Below are 14,797 nucleotides of genomic sequence, written 5' to 3'. Positions count from 1 at the left end.
CTTCGCAACTGACTTGATATTTTTTAGGATCATTTTGACAATCTCGTTTTCTGTTAGAGTGGTCTTCCATCTTTTGCACAGTGCACGATAAGTGAATGCAAAGTCTCTAACTGATTCCTTCTCCCCTTGAACTCTAGTACGGACCCGTTCAGCCAGCTCATCCTCATAGTCCTCGGACAGGAAAGCAGAGAGGAACGAGGTCTCAAATTCCTTCCACGTGGTTATATTAAAACAACTTACTTTCCACCAGTCACGTACAGTGCCATGCAATACTGTGCGGAAGGTAGCCAGGAGGTCTGCATCTGTCAAAGGATGTAGAGCTAGAAAATCTTGACACTTGGTCAAGTACAATAGAGGGTCAATATCATCTGTAGGCCGCCCAAAAGTGGGAAAGGTTAACTTAATATGGTCACTTTTCACAATAGGGGTCGATAGAGGGGTTGAAATAGTCTCTGGTGCTTGGGGTGTTGGGAGTGTAATACTCAGAACTTGAGCTGTTGTTTGTTTCATTTGGGGTTCAACAGTTTTCTTATTGTACACTTGAAAATCATTTTGCAGCTCGGCTACACAGATACGACATTTGTCAATTTGTGTTTCACATTGCTGAAGATTTATGGTTACATTATCAAGGCCACTCAGAAGTGTATGTTGGATGGCTTGGATATCCTGTTGGACCTCCACCCGTAGCCTTTCCACCTGATCACGAACTGCAGAAGTGATAGTTGATTCCATTTTCTGAATTTCTTTCGAGAACATCAGTTTCACAGCCTTAACCAATTGGTCGGTCTCAGCTGCCTCTTGTTGTTTAGATGCAGTCAGTAGGGTGAGAACCTGTTGCTTGTTGGTCTCCACCTTGGCCGAAAGATCGTTGATCTGGCTTTCACGGTGGGAAGAGGAAGCCTTCAGTACCTGGGTAATCTCATTTACAGTTCTCTCCTGGTTTTTCATGAATTCCCTCAGATTGTCCCAGTTACCTTGTACCCGAGCAGTGAAATGGTGAATTTCCCTCCCAGGGGTTGGAAGGATGCCGGGCAGGGCATGCTGATCCATTGAGGAAAGAGATGCAACATCAGGGGACGTACAAAGTTGCATGTTATCAGATTCTGGGGCCCAAGTGAGGGGTTGTACTGATGTGCTGCCTCCTAGAGCAGGGGAGAGCATCCGCACCTGGGTTCCCGGATAGGGGAATTGTAAATGTTGGGAAATAAATAAATGAAAATCAAGATACTGTATGTGGGCAACAGGGGCTTAGTAAAATAACAAAATCAACAGCTTTTTTTCTCAATAGTCAATTTAGAACATTTTCCCCAAACACCATCAAAAAAGGAGAAAACCCACCAAATACATATTCAAAAGCAGACACACCAATTGACAAAGATTATTCAAAAGTTCAGGGGTTCACATGCTCACAATCCACATATTTTCACAATCACAAATTTCACAGTCACAGATAAAGTTCACAGTCTCAATTTTCAAGTGTTCATATTTAATTCATATTTAGTTCATGTCTAGTTCATGTCTAGTTCATGTCCCTGTTCGGGCGCCACTTCTGTAACGGTGGTATCGCCCAATAAAGAAAAAAAAACTGAACAAAAAAAAAACAAAAACAATTTAAGGCGAGAATCGTCCTAATCGCTAGACCGCAGTGCCGATCTTTCTTTCAGCGGTCAGCAACAGTCCTACATTGACTCTCAGTCCCAAAGCCTTGAGAAAAAAAAAACAATCATTAATGTTCGGGCGCCAGACAAGTATACACTTGCCACAAAGATTATCGTCCTGGATAGCTATACCCAGGGGTGTAATTTGTGGGGGGGTTGGGGGGGAGATAACCCCCCCAATATTTATATCTATGCATTACAACCCCCCCAATATTTATACCATGATCACATGAAAAGGAGGCATCAGGAGGCATACCCAAACTTCAACCCCCCCCAATGTTCAAACCAAATCTACGCCCTTGGCTATACCAACCACCCGTTACATACAAAAAGAGAAGAAAAAAAAAAAACTACATAAGAAAATTATATGCAACTGTGTTTAATAAGAATAAACAAGTTTTTCTTTTCTTTTTTATCAACACAGTGTACTTCAAAAATAATACAAGAATAAACAAGAGAAAAAATCAACACTCTTTAAATCACGGTAGCAATGTATATTCAAGTTCAAAAAAATCGAGAGAGAGAGAAAAAGAAGGAAAGAAAAAAACAAGAGAAAACTAGCACTCGTTAAATCTGCGGCACGGAGTGCTGTGTGTGTGTGTTTGTGTGTGTGTGTGTGTGTACGAATTAATTTCGTGTTTGGGAATATAGCAACACTGACCAAGATGGCAGCATGGGTAGTCAAAAGTGACTCGGGAACATCGGCAGCGTCAGCCTGTCTTGCGCCAGTCTTTTTCCCCGCTCCACCAAGCTACCGGTTTAGGAGTACGGTGCAAAACTCCAGTCCGATTTAAAACTTGAGAAAGACTTGAGAAAGCATTTGTAGGCCAAAGAACACATCCGCTAGCGAGAGGCTAACCAAGTAGCACTATCTCCTCTCCATGATGCCCGAAAACACACTTCTTCTTGAGAAATCCACCCGCAATGACTGCCTCCCACGGGAATGTAACGTGCACACACCTTGTCAGTTGAACATGACCATGACTGCTCTATACTTTTTAAACCATGCCCCTAATACTCATTTCCGGTGTTAATTTCCTCTCCTCCAATCCTGCCAGAGTATAGTTTTGGGAGGACGTGACAGAAAATGAAAGTACTTAAAGGGGCTGTACAGAAAATATCTGTATTGCTACAAGTGTACACTGACATTTGTCACAAAGTGAGAGACTCTTTTCACAATGTATCCTGCCAGGTGGTATAGCACACAGGACTCTGTTTTGGTGATTTCAGGTGGTGTTGTCAGGTCTACCAGCTGCTCCACTCTCAGAACTTCAGGAGGACTGCAGCTGCTGTTCTGCATATCCAGGAAGTCTGCCAAGTGGTCCGATCCATCCTCCAGGTAACTGCCAGTATGTACTGGTGATAGGAACTGGCCCACAGTGACAGCCCGCAGTGCATATTGGAACTCTACAGGTGTTGGGACAGAGTTCCTCAGACGAATGAACGAAAAAGTGTTTTCCAGGCAGTCCTGGGTGAAGCGGCTTGTGAGCACAAATTTGTGCCCTTGACTCAACAAGTCATGCTGGATCTCCAAGATTGTTGTTGTGGCCATCACCAGTCCTGTCTGAACTGGTTTCCAGCTGCCCTTGGGACCGATCTTCAGGCCCCGAAACAGATGAATGGAGTCGCGGCGGAAGCTGATGGCCTTATCATACTCCTCCATCTTAAAATGACTTAGGGCAGTAACAGCATTGCGTGATGACATGAGGTCAAACCAGTGGTCCACCTTCTCCAAAAACCATGAAGTGGTAAGGTAGGACTCTGGTCTGTGCTCCTCTGCCACCATATACCTCAGAGCAGCACTAGTTGACTTGCTAAAGACATGCATCGCTGAACTGACCTTCATCTTTTCAAAATGGCTAGGCTTCAGGATACCTCTAGACAACTTGGGTGCCAGCTTTAGGGCCATGCCCTCTTGGTATGATACCAGATCTTTCAGAGGGCCAACAGACACCTGACTGGACGGCAGCTTCTCTTTGTCCACCACATCTTGTGGTATGGTGATGACGTGACCATTGACTAAGGCACTCTTCAAGTTCTTTACCATGTGTGGCATGTCAGGCATGAAGTAGAGGCGCTTGTGTGGCTCCACAGGATGTACTATCCACGGCTTGGCATAGGTCACCCCAAAAGACTTCCACATTGCCCTATTGGGGCTCCCCATGTCAGTGGTGATGTTTACCACATGAAGCCCTATCGACGCCGCTGCTTCCAAGATGGTGAGTATTATGGGCCGGTACACTGCGCCATCAGTAGAATTACCGCTGTAATGGTAAACCACAACCTGTTTCCACCGTGTGGTTGCACCAGCCAGCATGAACACTAAGGCATGAGTGGGCTGGCCTTTGTGGCCAGGTAATCTTGTGTTCCCAAACAGCCTCCCTGTTCCCAGATGCAGCTCGACGCTAGGGGTGATGGACATTTCATCCAAGGTTCAGCCTCTGCCTATCAAACACCTCCCCCAACACTCCTGGCTCCAGTTTAACATGCTGCATCCTCCTCTGAATGGTCCTGATGTCAGGCCGAGGCATATTCATGGCTTGGAGGGTTTTATATCCTGTAGTGCCACAATAGAACTATAGTTGCATCTCCACCTCCCCTTTTTTTTGTTTTGTAACTAGTTGTGCCAGCACATAATCTAATTCATACAGCTTTCTTTACAGTTTTGCTCACACCACTTCCCGTTAGCGTCAGCATATCAAAAACCTCCCTTATCCTCCTCTGAATTGTCCTGATGTCAGGCAGTGATTCAAGGCTTAAGGGTTTTGCACCCAGTTGTGCCAGACCATCTCATTTGTATGCCTTTCTTTATGGTTTCTTTGCCCCACTTTATCCCACCGTTTGTTTTGTTGTCTTGAGTGAAGCGGCTTGTGAGAACAATGCTGGACCTCTAGGATTGTTATGGCCATCACCAGTCCTGTCTGTTTCATGGATCACCTGCCCCTGGTTTTTGTTTTTCTTGTTCACACACACTCACACAAGCACACATTTTTGTTGTCTGTCATTGTTTAATAAAAAAATGTTATTTGAAAATCTTCATTTGTATCAGCCATGCTTAATTGATGTCTCAATAGCTGTAACAGAAGTTACAAGTGTTTTGTTAGTTAATTGCTTAAGTTACTTGGATTGAGTTACAGCTACCCTTACTCTTAGCCTACTCTGTACACTAACCCAGAGCCATAGAGAAAAATCTTCACTCTGCACTCACCTATAGACCCAAACATAAAAGCGTAAATTCGTTTTTAATCTGTTATAGTTCGATAATATGTGTATGGCTTAATCTTAAAATTATATTCTTAGTCTTAACATGATCATGTTTCACGTTGTGGTCCTGGGGGTGGCCACTTTCATCAGAAGAAGTGAGCTAGCTTCTAAGCGAATTCTGAACGGACCGCCACGGCAGACCTCTTTGCGTGATCACGAAGGTAGGCTAATGGCTGAATCGGAATTTATAAGCAAAATCACGGGAATCAATAGCCTAATACAGCCCAGTTGTGCTAAAATAAATATCATGAGATGTCCATCATCAGATGAATGATATGGAAAAGTTAAGTTAGAGCTGCTAAAGCCAGTGCTACTACCCATGTGAACATGAACACTAAGCTTTTCCCTCCAAAAATATAGCCTAAAACTTATCTAAGTAATATACAGTATTTTGTTGTCACCCTGCCTCTCCAAATGCAAAACTGACATTAACAAAATGCAATAATGCAATAACAGCTGAAAAAGTACTTGGGTGTGTGTTTTATTTTATATTTACCGTTCAATAATGTAATCGCTGCTGTCTGTCCCATAGAAGAACATGACAGCCAGCGTATGTTTTGGAACTATAGAGAGCCTAAGTCCCTCCCCTTCCGGTGGAACACCATGGGACCTTAATTCGGAAAAATATTGTATGGTAGTCAATGGCGAGAGACAACAAATATTTTGATCTCGTTTCAATTGTGCCCTGATTTACACATATGATGTTTGTCAATTTAAAAGATACATTTTAAAGTCAAGAAAGTCGCAGTTTGACGTAAAACTATTGAGGTATAAGACTGTGAAAATACGTAATTACAAAGACTACAAACCCAAAAGGCGCACATGTGACGTCATACCTTTTCTCTCAATGAATGAAGCTAACTTTACTGAAGCTAACGTCTGTCATTTTTTCTATAGTTTTACATTACAATCGTAACGTTACACCATCATGCCTGAGTGTTTTGTACCAGACTGCACACATACGAGCAACGGATGGTGACGTACATAGTGCGAGACGAGAGATGTAGTTCATTGAGTGATTTTCACATAAAACTAAATGTTACTCTTCTGTTTTATGACAAACTGCGACTTTCTTGAGTTTAATAATTGTCTTTTAAACTGACAAACATCATATGTGTAATTCAGGGCACAGTTCAGACGGAATAAAAAGATAAGTTGTCTCTCTCGCCATTGACTACCATACATATTTTTTCCGAAATAAGGTCCGATGAGCCGGAAGCGGAGGGGAGGGACTTAGGCTCTCTATTGGGGCTTACATGAACCACGTGAAAGCCATAGCGGCGACATCAAAGAGTGTCGCAACTCTCTATGGCTCTGGGCGCGTTCACTACGAATATGGCAATCGTCAACTTCATCTTTGCAGCCGAGTCGACACTGTCAGAAAACATTTATTAATAATAAATAAATTAATTAATATTAGTTTATTAATAAAAATCAATGCACGCGTCACCGGATTTACAAATGCACATCTTGCTTGTTGCACGCACACATATTATGTCGAAATAACGAGATATTATGTTGAAATAACATTATTATTATTATTAATACATCTTTTAGAATATTTGATTTAATGCTGAATGTTGCGCTTGTTCAATTTAATAAAATTAAAACTTTAATTGTGATCATTAAAATAATTGAATATTAAATATTTAGTGGCCAAATATTGCTCATACACACACACATATATATATATATATATATATATATATATATATATATATATATATATATATATATATATATATATATAAAACGCATTCGTTCCAATGAACTGCAGTAAACAATGACTTCGCACGACGGTGTAATTTACTTCCGGGTAAAGATAGGATCAGTCAAATGAAATACAATAAACGTACAAATAAATATTACAAATTAAAAAACGATCGGAAATGTCGTCCAATTTTCTAATACTATTATTTGATGACAACAATACATTTGGAAAACAAAATACAGCCATTTCTGCTTTTTTTCTTTTAAACAAAAAACCAAGCTGCACCCTTTTTTAAATTTCATCTTTCATTCCAAAATAGAATAATGAATGAACGAAAAAGTACACGGACATAATGGATCTCCTTTTCTGACACCTCTATATTCAATATCTAGGAGTGGTCCCAAAAGGTAGTTTAACAGAACTATTGCAATTATCATCCACATATGAAGCCAGATTGACAATCATCTATGATTTCATTTAAACATGACTAACTTTAGTCGATTTGCAAAGAAATGTGAGAATAATTTAGAACCATTATTGATTAAAGTTATAGGCCTCCAATTCTCTATAAATCTTCAACCGGCTTAGGAATCAGTGTAATCAATCCCTGTAACATAGTTGGCATTGGCAACAATACTTAATTTTCCAAAATTCTAAGATATCTTATTTAAATTCTTTGTAAAATTCACAGGTGAAGAAACGATGGTTTGAAACGGAAAATCCTCCTCCTTGTCACCCTCCAGCACATTAGGTGTCGCTTTGCTCCCTTTTATCGGTTTGCAACTCGCCAGTAAATGCACAGAAGAAGAAGAACACGTCACAAGGCTGCGCCGCACTTTAGTGTCTGAGACGATTCGACTGAAGAAAGGTTTGTGTTTTTAAGCATTTTAAGTGTTTAAGTTGATAAAAACCGTTAATTCAATGGTATAGTTTTTGTAAGCGCTGTAGAATGAATGGATTATTATTCAACGTGACATTGTAATGCTGTATCTAACATTTATTAGTCTTATTTTTAAAGTGCATCCACACAAAAGTAATAGAAAAGATGCGTCTCATTTTCTTGGTTAATAACTGTGGAGATGTCCTCAATGCAATATCATTTAATTTACAGTGAATGTGCATAAAGGTTTTCATCGTGGAAATGACTTTATCTCTTCAAACATTGTAGCTTTTTATTATTTCGCACATCCGGGTCACAAACTGCTCGTTCACTTTAAAATACCGAAAAGCAAAATAGTGCTTTAATTATTGACCATCATTGAGGAAAACAGAAGAACATCAGCAAATACGAATTACACTGGCAATTATTGTATTAATTATATATAGTTTTATACATTACTGAGTTTTGCCCCATTATCTAAACGCATCAACCACAGTTTACAAAAACAAAACAAAAAAGTGTCTTTATTCCTGCGCATATTTCATGATTTAAAGTGAAGCGCACAAGCCTACTGTATGTGTATGTGCAATACTTCAGTGTCTGATCACCTTTTTATTAAAGAAAGCAAGAAATTAATTTTCGTATTCATACAAACATCACATTAAAGACCATTAGAATTAGACAAGGTTAAACATCCCATAAAATATTAATTATGAGTAAAGACTGTACAAATTCTACATTAATAATGTGTTTTTTTTTCATGCACTAATTTCACTTTATGATACAATCAAGTATTATAACATAATTATAATTAAAGTTGTTCAAATAAGTGAATATTTCCAGCCCAAATTCCTCAAAAATAATTAGTTTGACCATCTTAAATGTGTCCCATCCTCTGGCTTTGACCGGATATGATTAGCCTATGTTTTAGACAAGATTGGAGATAAATCATAACAAATATGCCACAACAATAATTCATTTATCTCAGGACTGTGAAAACACCAGCAACGCTGGGACATTATCGCACACATAATGTTGCACATTAAAGTGGGTAACAATGAAATGTGAGGTAATATTGAACTGTTTGAAATATTGATACTACTTTGTCAAGTTTAACGAAGTTAGTTTAATTTTCGTGTCAAAATTGGCGATCTTCCATCGACAATAAAATTCGATTACGTTTCTAATCGGAGCCTGATGTGATAACATGCAGACTGTGATAAAGGCCATTATCAGGTACTGACAAGTTATAATGGGAGAAATGGAGCCATTCAAAATTCCCCCCAGAAGATTTTCCAATGAATCTTTTTAAAAATGTGGTCAATTCGATATCAATTCTTAAAAACACAAATCAATCTCTTTTTTTTTGTGTGTATTTATTTACGCAAACATTAAACATAATATCTGTTAATCTCATTTACTAGTATTCTAAGAGGGTGGAGGGATAAAGCTGTGGGCAGGGTTATGGTGTGGTTAGATATTCTAGCTCCACCCATTAGGCCTTATAGAGACAGAGCGCAACGCGTCATAATCTGAAGACCACGCCCACCAAGGAGGAAAACAATCCAACCGTCTCCATTGACTTTGCATTGCGAGAGGCTGCCTCCTTGTCATTTCTTGCTTCTAACAAAGACAGAATAGGCCTAATGCATAAAAGCTGCTATGTGACAAGGTGTACAGCAAACAAGCTAAGAAACCCAGAAATAAGTTTTCATAAGCTGTCGACCCCAAAAAACGAGCGTTTGAGGACATAAAAGTGGATACAGGCTGGAACGAATGGGTAAATTGTGGGATCCTGACACTCAGTATGCACTAAAAATTAGAGCCCGACCGATATGGATTTTTGGGCGCCGATACCGATAAAAAAAAAGCAGATATTATTTATGTGTATATTATAATACAGTAGCAATATTATTTATGTGTATTATAGTACAGTAAGTTTGGACACACTTTCCAATTGGTGTGTACAAACTTTTGATGGGTACTGTATATAGAATACACAGTATAAACAGAATAAATATATAAACGTTTTGCAATGATCACTCAAATGTGGTGATCAAACACTTGTGTGACAAAGATATGTAATGGAGGCAGGGTGAATGATAGAATGAGAATTTGAGCTGTAACCAAACTAGTTTGCATTGCATTTTATATTATATTATATTCTAAATACTGTTGCATAATCTTCACTAACGACTTTGTCTTTTAATTTAGTCACGTTATTTAAAACATAACTTGTATCAATAAATATATCAAAAGTGTCACTGACAAAACCTTATCTTCTATTTTTAATCTTAATTTCTCTAATATCTACCAGTGGAGGAAGAACTCAGATCTTTTTAGTAAAGTAAAATTAATAATATCATAATGAAAACGTTTATAATTACATATGTACAGTAGTTTTATACTATTTTAAACAAGTAGTAAGCAAAATGTACTAAACGTGAAACTAGGCTATACGCTGATTTCACACAGCCGCCATTTTGAAATCGAAAGTGAGGCTCTGGTGGGAAAAACCCCGGAAGTAAAGATAAACAACAATCAGGGTGGGAATTATGTAATTTTAGGGGCAAGGCCATTTGGCCTCCACCTTTTTTTTTTTTTTTAGGGGCACCAAGGCCATATGACAGGGCACAAAGGCCATCATACAATTCGATGGTTTTCCCATTCAGATTGATAGCATAACATCCTAATTTGGAATAAGACATGGATTATGACTTTTTTAATAAAAAAAACATTTTTTAATGAGAGAGAGAGAGAGAGCGCCATTACATCCAGAAGGTATACACCCTCACACAACAATAGAAACAACATAAATGCCAATAAAAGCATTCAGAAACACCACAAATGCCAATAAAAGCATTCAGAAACACCACAAATGCCAATAAAAGCATTCAGAAACAACACAAATGCCAATAAATTAATAATTTCCTGCATTGTCGAACGCTCTTCTTCATGTGTTTCAAATATGGACTATAATGTTCAGTAGAGCGCCCTCAGGCTGCTGGTATGAATTGAAAACACAGCACATCAGTATACAGCGCTCATAATGATTACATCGACGCATTTGGCTATAAATTCAATAAAATATTATTCCTGTCAATAGAAATCTTATGTAAACTGAGAATATATCAATATTTCTCCAAATCTGCACACTTTTGAGCTAAAAGCCGTGAGGGACGTTGTTTTGTGAATCGCTTTCATGACGACAGCACAGGAGTTTTTTATTAATGGGAGCGTCTGACGCTCATAATTCATATTAAAGGTATCGACTCATTTTTGCATTTCATAACTCCTGACACAAATTAAGACATAGCCTAACTGTCAATATAAATTTCTCAGAATACAATAGTGGTCAAATACTGAAACGTGAGTCTTATATCTTTTTAATGATGTAAGTTATAGTTTTTCAAGGTTATAACATTAAATCTTATAGTAACTTTGAACTATTAAAAAAAAAAACGCTTCAGTGCGCCGACGCCGTTACCTCTGGAACCTTGCATAGGGCCCTTTTCTGAAAAGGGCACTTATCTACTAGCAAATAGATTTTGATATTTTTAGGTCAAACCGTTCTTGTCTGTCAGTCATATAATGCAGGTCTATGGTCACGGTCTCAAAGAGCATCCACAGAGTCCAAATTAAAACAATTCCCCATCGTCCAAATTAAACAATTCCCCATCGTAAGTAGCCTACACATTGATGGCCTAAGACACGAAACGAGCGGTTTGTGTGAGAAAACGAACAGTATTTATATCGTTTTTACCTCTTGTAACACAGCGACGTCCAAGTGATCTGAGGGCGCCCGCGCTTCCTGCTGTGTGACGTGTGCGCAGACTGGTGCATAGATAGACATATAGATTTCGCCTTGGCTACGGCAGTTCATGAACCAATGCCGTAGCCAAGGCGAAATCTAGTGTATATATCTGTGCACCAGTGTCGACAACAGAGTGTCGTTCTTCTGTTGGTGCTGACGTTACATGCTTCTTGCACTGCTGTTTTGATGCGTGAGATCATCGATGTGATTATGACACTGCACCTGCGCGAATCCACAAACTAATTGAAGTTCAGAGACTACTTGGGTGGAACTTGGACAGGGCCAGGGCACACAGGCCACTGTGGCCGTACGATGATTTTTTTTTCACGGGGCATGAAGGCCAAAGTGTAGGGCAACGGCGGCCATGGCCACGTGGCCGCGGTATAATTCCCACCCTGACAACAATGCCTTTGGACTACCAACCTGAAGCTGCTGCCGCGATTTACACTTTTGGATGTTAATATCCAATATAGGATATGTGTATAGTTCATTCCTGCTTCTTTTTTTACTTTCTGAATTATATAAAAAAAATATTTTATTTATAAATGAATTTCACTGTATATAGTCTGAAGTATGAAAGAAATGTATGTACAGTTTTAGAATTGACACAACATCATTAAACACAACAATACGCCATCGCATTCACGACTCTCCTGTGATTAAAGGCGACACTTCCGGTTTTCTTCCCACCGGAGCCTCGCTTTCGATTTCAAAATAACGGCTGCGTGAAATCAGCGTATAGGGCTGGACCCGAATATTCTAATATTCGTTCTGTGGGTTGGTATTCGATTTGAAAATTTGACATTCGAATATTCGGTTTTTTTTGTTGTTTTTTTACATCTGGGATCCCCCGCGAAACGGTTCTCATTCGCGCTTGAATAAGGCCGGCGACACACTGACTGCGTGGCATGGCCGTTTTTATTTCGGCTCCCATGTTAACAGGTTGGAGTTTGCACACTGCCTGCGTGAGACACGCGTCTCTCAGGCGCGGCTCAAGTCACGTGGAAAACGCATGCATGCTAGAAATAGAGCCGACGCGCAAGTGTTCCAGCAACGGGAGTGTTCTCTGGCTAGAGCGCAGAACAGCGGAGTTTGTATGGACGAAGTGCATGTCTGAGCTTGTGTTTTGGATTAAGCTGTGTTGCTTTGACATTGTGGAAAATAGAATAATAGAAACAAAATGTATTTAGCCTTTTTACCCGTTATTATCAATCTAAATTAATCTCGTTTTTTAATTTAACTTAATTTCGTTTTTCTTTATTTAAATTTCGTTTTTCTTTATTTAAATTTCGTTTTTTCTTTATTTAAATTGCGTTTTTCTTTATTTAAATTTAGTTTTTCTTTATTTAAATTTCATTTTTCTTTATTTAAATTTCATTTTTCTTTATTTAAATTTCGTTTTTCTTTATTTAAATTTCGTTTAATTTCTTTATTTAAATTTCGTTTTTCTTTATTTAAATTTTGTTTTTCTTTATTTAAATTTCGTTTTTTCTTTATTTAAATTGCGTTTTTCTTTATTTAAATTTCGTTTTTCTTTATTTAAATTTCATTTTTCTTTATTTAAATTTCATTTTTCTTTATTTAAATTTCGTTTTTCTTTATTTAAATTTCGTTTAATTTCTTTATTTAAATTTCGTTTTTCTTTATTTAAATTTTGTTTTTCTTTATTTAAATTTCGTTTTTCTTTATTTAAATTTCGTTTTTCTCTATTTAAATTTCGTTTTTCTTTATTTAAATTTCGTTTTTCTTTATTTAAATCTACCCTTTACTGTGTCAGTAATTTTGTTAGTCAGAAAAATATTAGACTACCTTAAAAGTATTGCTTAATTTAACAGACCTGTGTGTGTGCGTTTTATATCACTAATGCAGTGTCCGTTCTCAGACGCGTTCTCTGCCCGTGTGAGGTGCGCTACTTCTCGCTCGCACTGTTCTGTAGTTTACTAAAAGTGTATTAATTCTGAACGTGTCGCGTCTCGCGTGTCCATCTGGCTACTCCTAATGCAAAATGGCTCTATATAAAGTGTTATAATTACATAAATTATTGGAATATTGCTTGATGTTGTAACGTAGCAGAATGAGCTTTAACACTGTGTCTACACCGGACGCGGCCGTTATTTTTTTGCCACTTTTGCCAGTTCTTTGTGACAGCTTTTAGGTGCTTTATTGGCAGCGCCATCCTTACATAAATCACTGCACGCTGCATTTTTTTAAATATTAATTTATCGGCCATTATAAATGCCGATGCCGATAGTTAGGAAAATGCCTAATATCGGCCGATAATATCGTCCGGCCGATATATCAGTCGGGCTCTACTAAAAATACACTACGTGTGCAGTAAGTTAAACATTTGGTCACTGGCGAGTCAAATATCCAAATGTCAGTTTTATATATTATATTTCTGTAAGATAAACTATCCTGTTTTGCCGATTACGGTCTCCTCCAGCGGGCGTACGTTAGTTCTTAGAGTAATGAGACACGTGATGCTCTGTCTCAACTGCCTGTATCCACTTTTATGTCCTAAACACTCGTTTTTTGGGGTCGAGAGCTAATAAAAACTTATTTCTGGGTTTTTTAGCTTGTTTGCTGTACACCTTGTCACACAGCAGCTTTTAGGCATTTTTCTGTCTTTTGTTAAAAGCAAGAAATGACAAGGAGGCAGCCTCTCGCAATGCAAAGTCAATGGAGACTGTTGGATTGTTTTCCCCCCCGGTGTGGGCGTGGCCTAAATGCGCTCTGTCTCTATTACATTACATTCACTCCTTGCTGGAGCTCTAGTGAGGAGGAGCAAGCTCCTCCCATATTTGCTCTGCAGTGAGCAGCTTCTCCATTTTGCATTCGTTTTTCAAAGTGGTATTTCTAAAACACTGTTGGACAATGTTGATCTTTGAAATCAACACACCCCTCTCTTCATTGCTCCACCTCCAATAATCACACTCGAATCCTAAGAGCCCTGCTCTGAGTCAGTCCGGAACCCTTTTCTCTGTTGTATTGTCTCATCTCTATTTCTGCAGTCTTTCTTCAAATCTCCCTCTTGCTTGTTCTCTCTGCTCCACTGTAGAGAAAGAACATGTGTATCATTATATCGGATTCATGCATTAGTGCATGGGTCACCAAACTAAGGCCCGTGGGCCGACTCAGGCCCGCCACCCCCTTTTGACTGGCCCTCCAGCCCCTCTGCCCCCCACTATTTGAACCGGCCCTATGAGGCAATCCCCAAAAGTCGTCATGGCCTATTATATAAATATAAATAAAACTCGAGTGCAAATTAATTAATGCAATGCGGAACTACTGTTAGATACGCGGGTTCTTTAGGGACACCTAATCTGTAGCTCCGCCTTAGCTCTGAAGCAGGCTGCGTTGTAAAGATTGCAATGCTGGAATATGTTGAGAGAGAGGTGTGGGCGTGATCGAAAAGTCGCAAAGTGTTTACATATATATTTGTGTGTGTGTGTGTGAGTGAGGCGCGGGCG

General features: G+C 38.9%; 1 protein-coding gene across 3 annotated transcripts in view; it reads left to right on the top strand.

The window, feature by feature from the left end:
* LOC311081775 (uncharacterized protein) overlaps window positions 1–14,797 on the top strand; it is an 88,125-nt gene that overhangs the window by 40,341 nt on the left and 32,987 nt on the right. For 2 of the 3 annotated variants that reach the window (XM_084112408.1, XM_084112412.1), the window contains exon 1: window positions 7,382–7,501. The exons of the other annotated variant lie outside the window; for it this stretch is intronic. The gene's annotated coding sequence lies outside the window, so the exon portion shown is untranslated. Of the gene's footprint in view, window positions 1–7,381; window positions 7,502–14,797 lie in introns of those variants that run through there. 3 annotated transcript variants of the gene reach the window in all.

This window comes from Abramis brama (genome assembly GCF_963993115.1).
Source record: "Abramis brama genome assembly, chromosome: 4".
Classification (NCBI taxonomy): domain Eukaryota; kingdom Metazoa; phylum Chordata; class Actinopteri; order Cypriniformes; family Leuciscidae; genus Abramis; species Abramis brama.
This window is presented reverse-complemented; position numbering and strand designations above follow the sequence as displayed.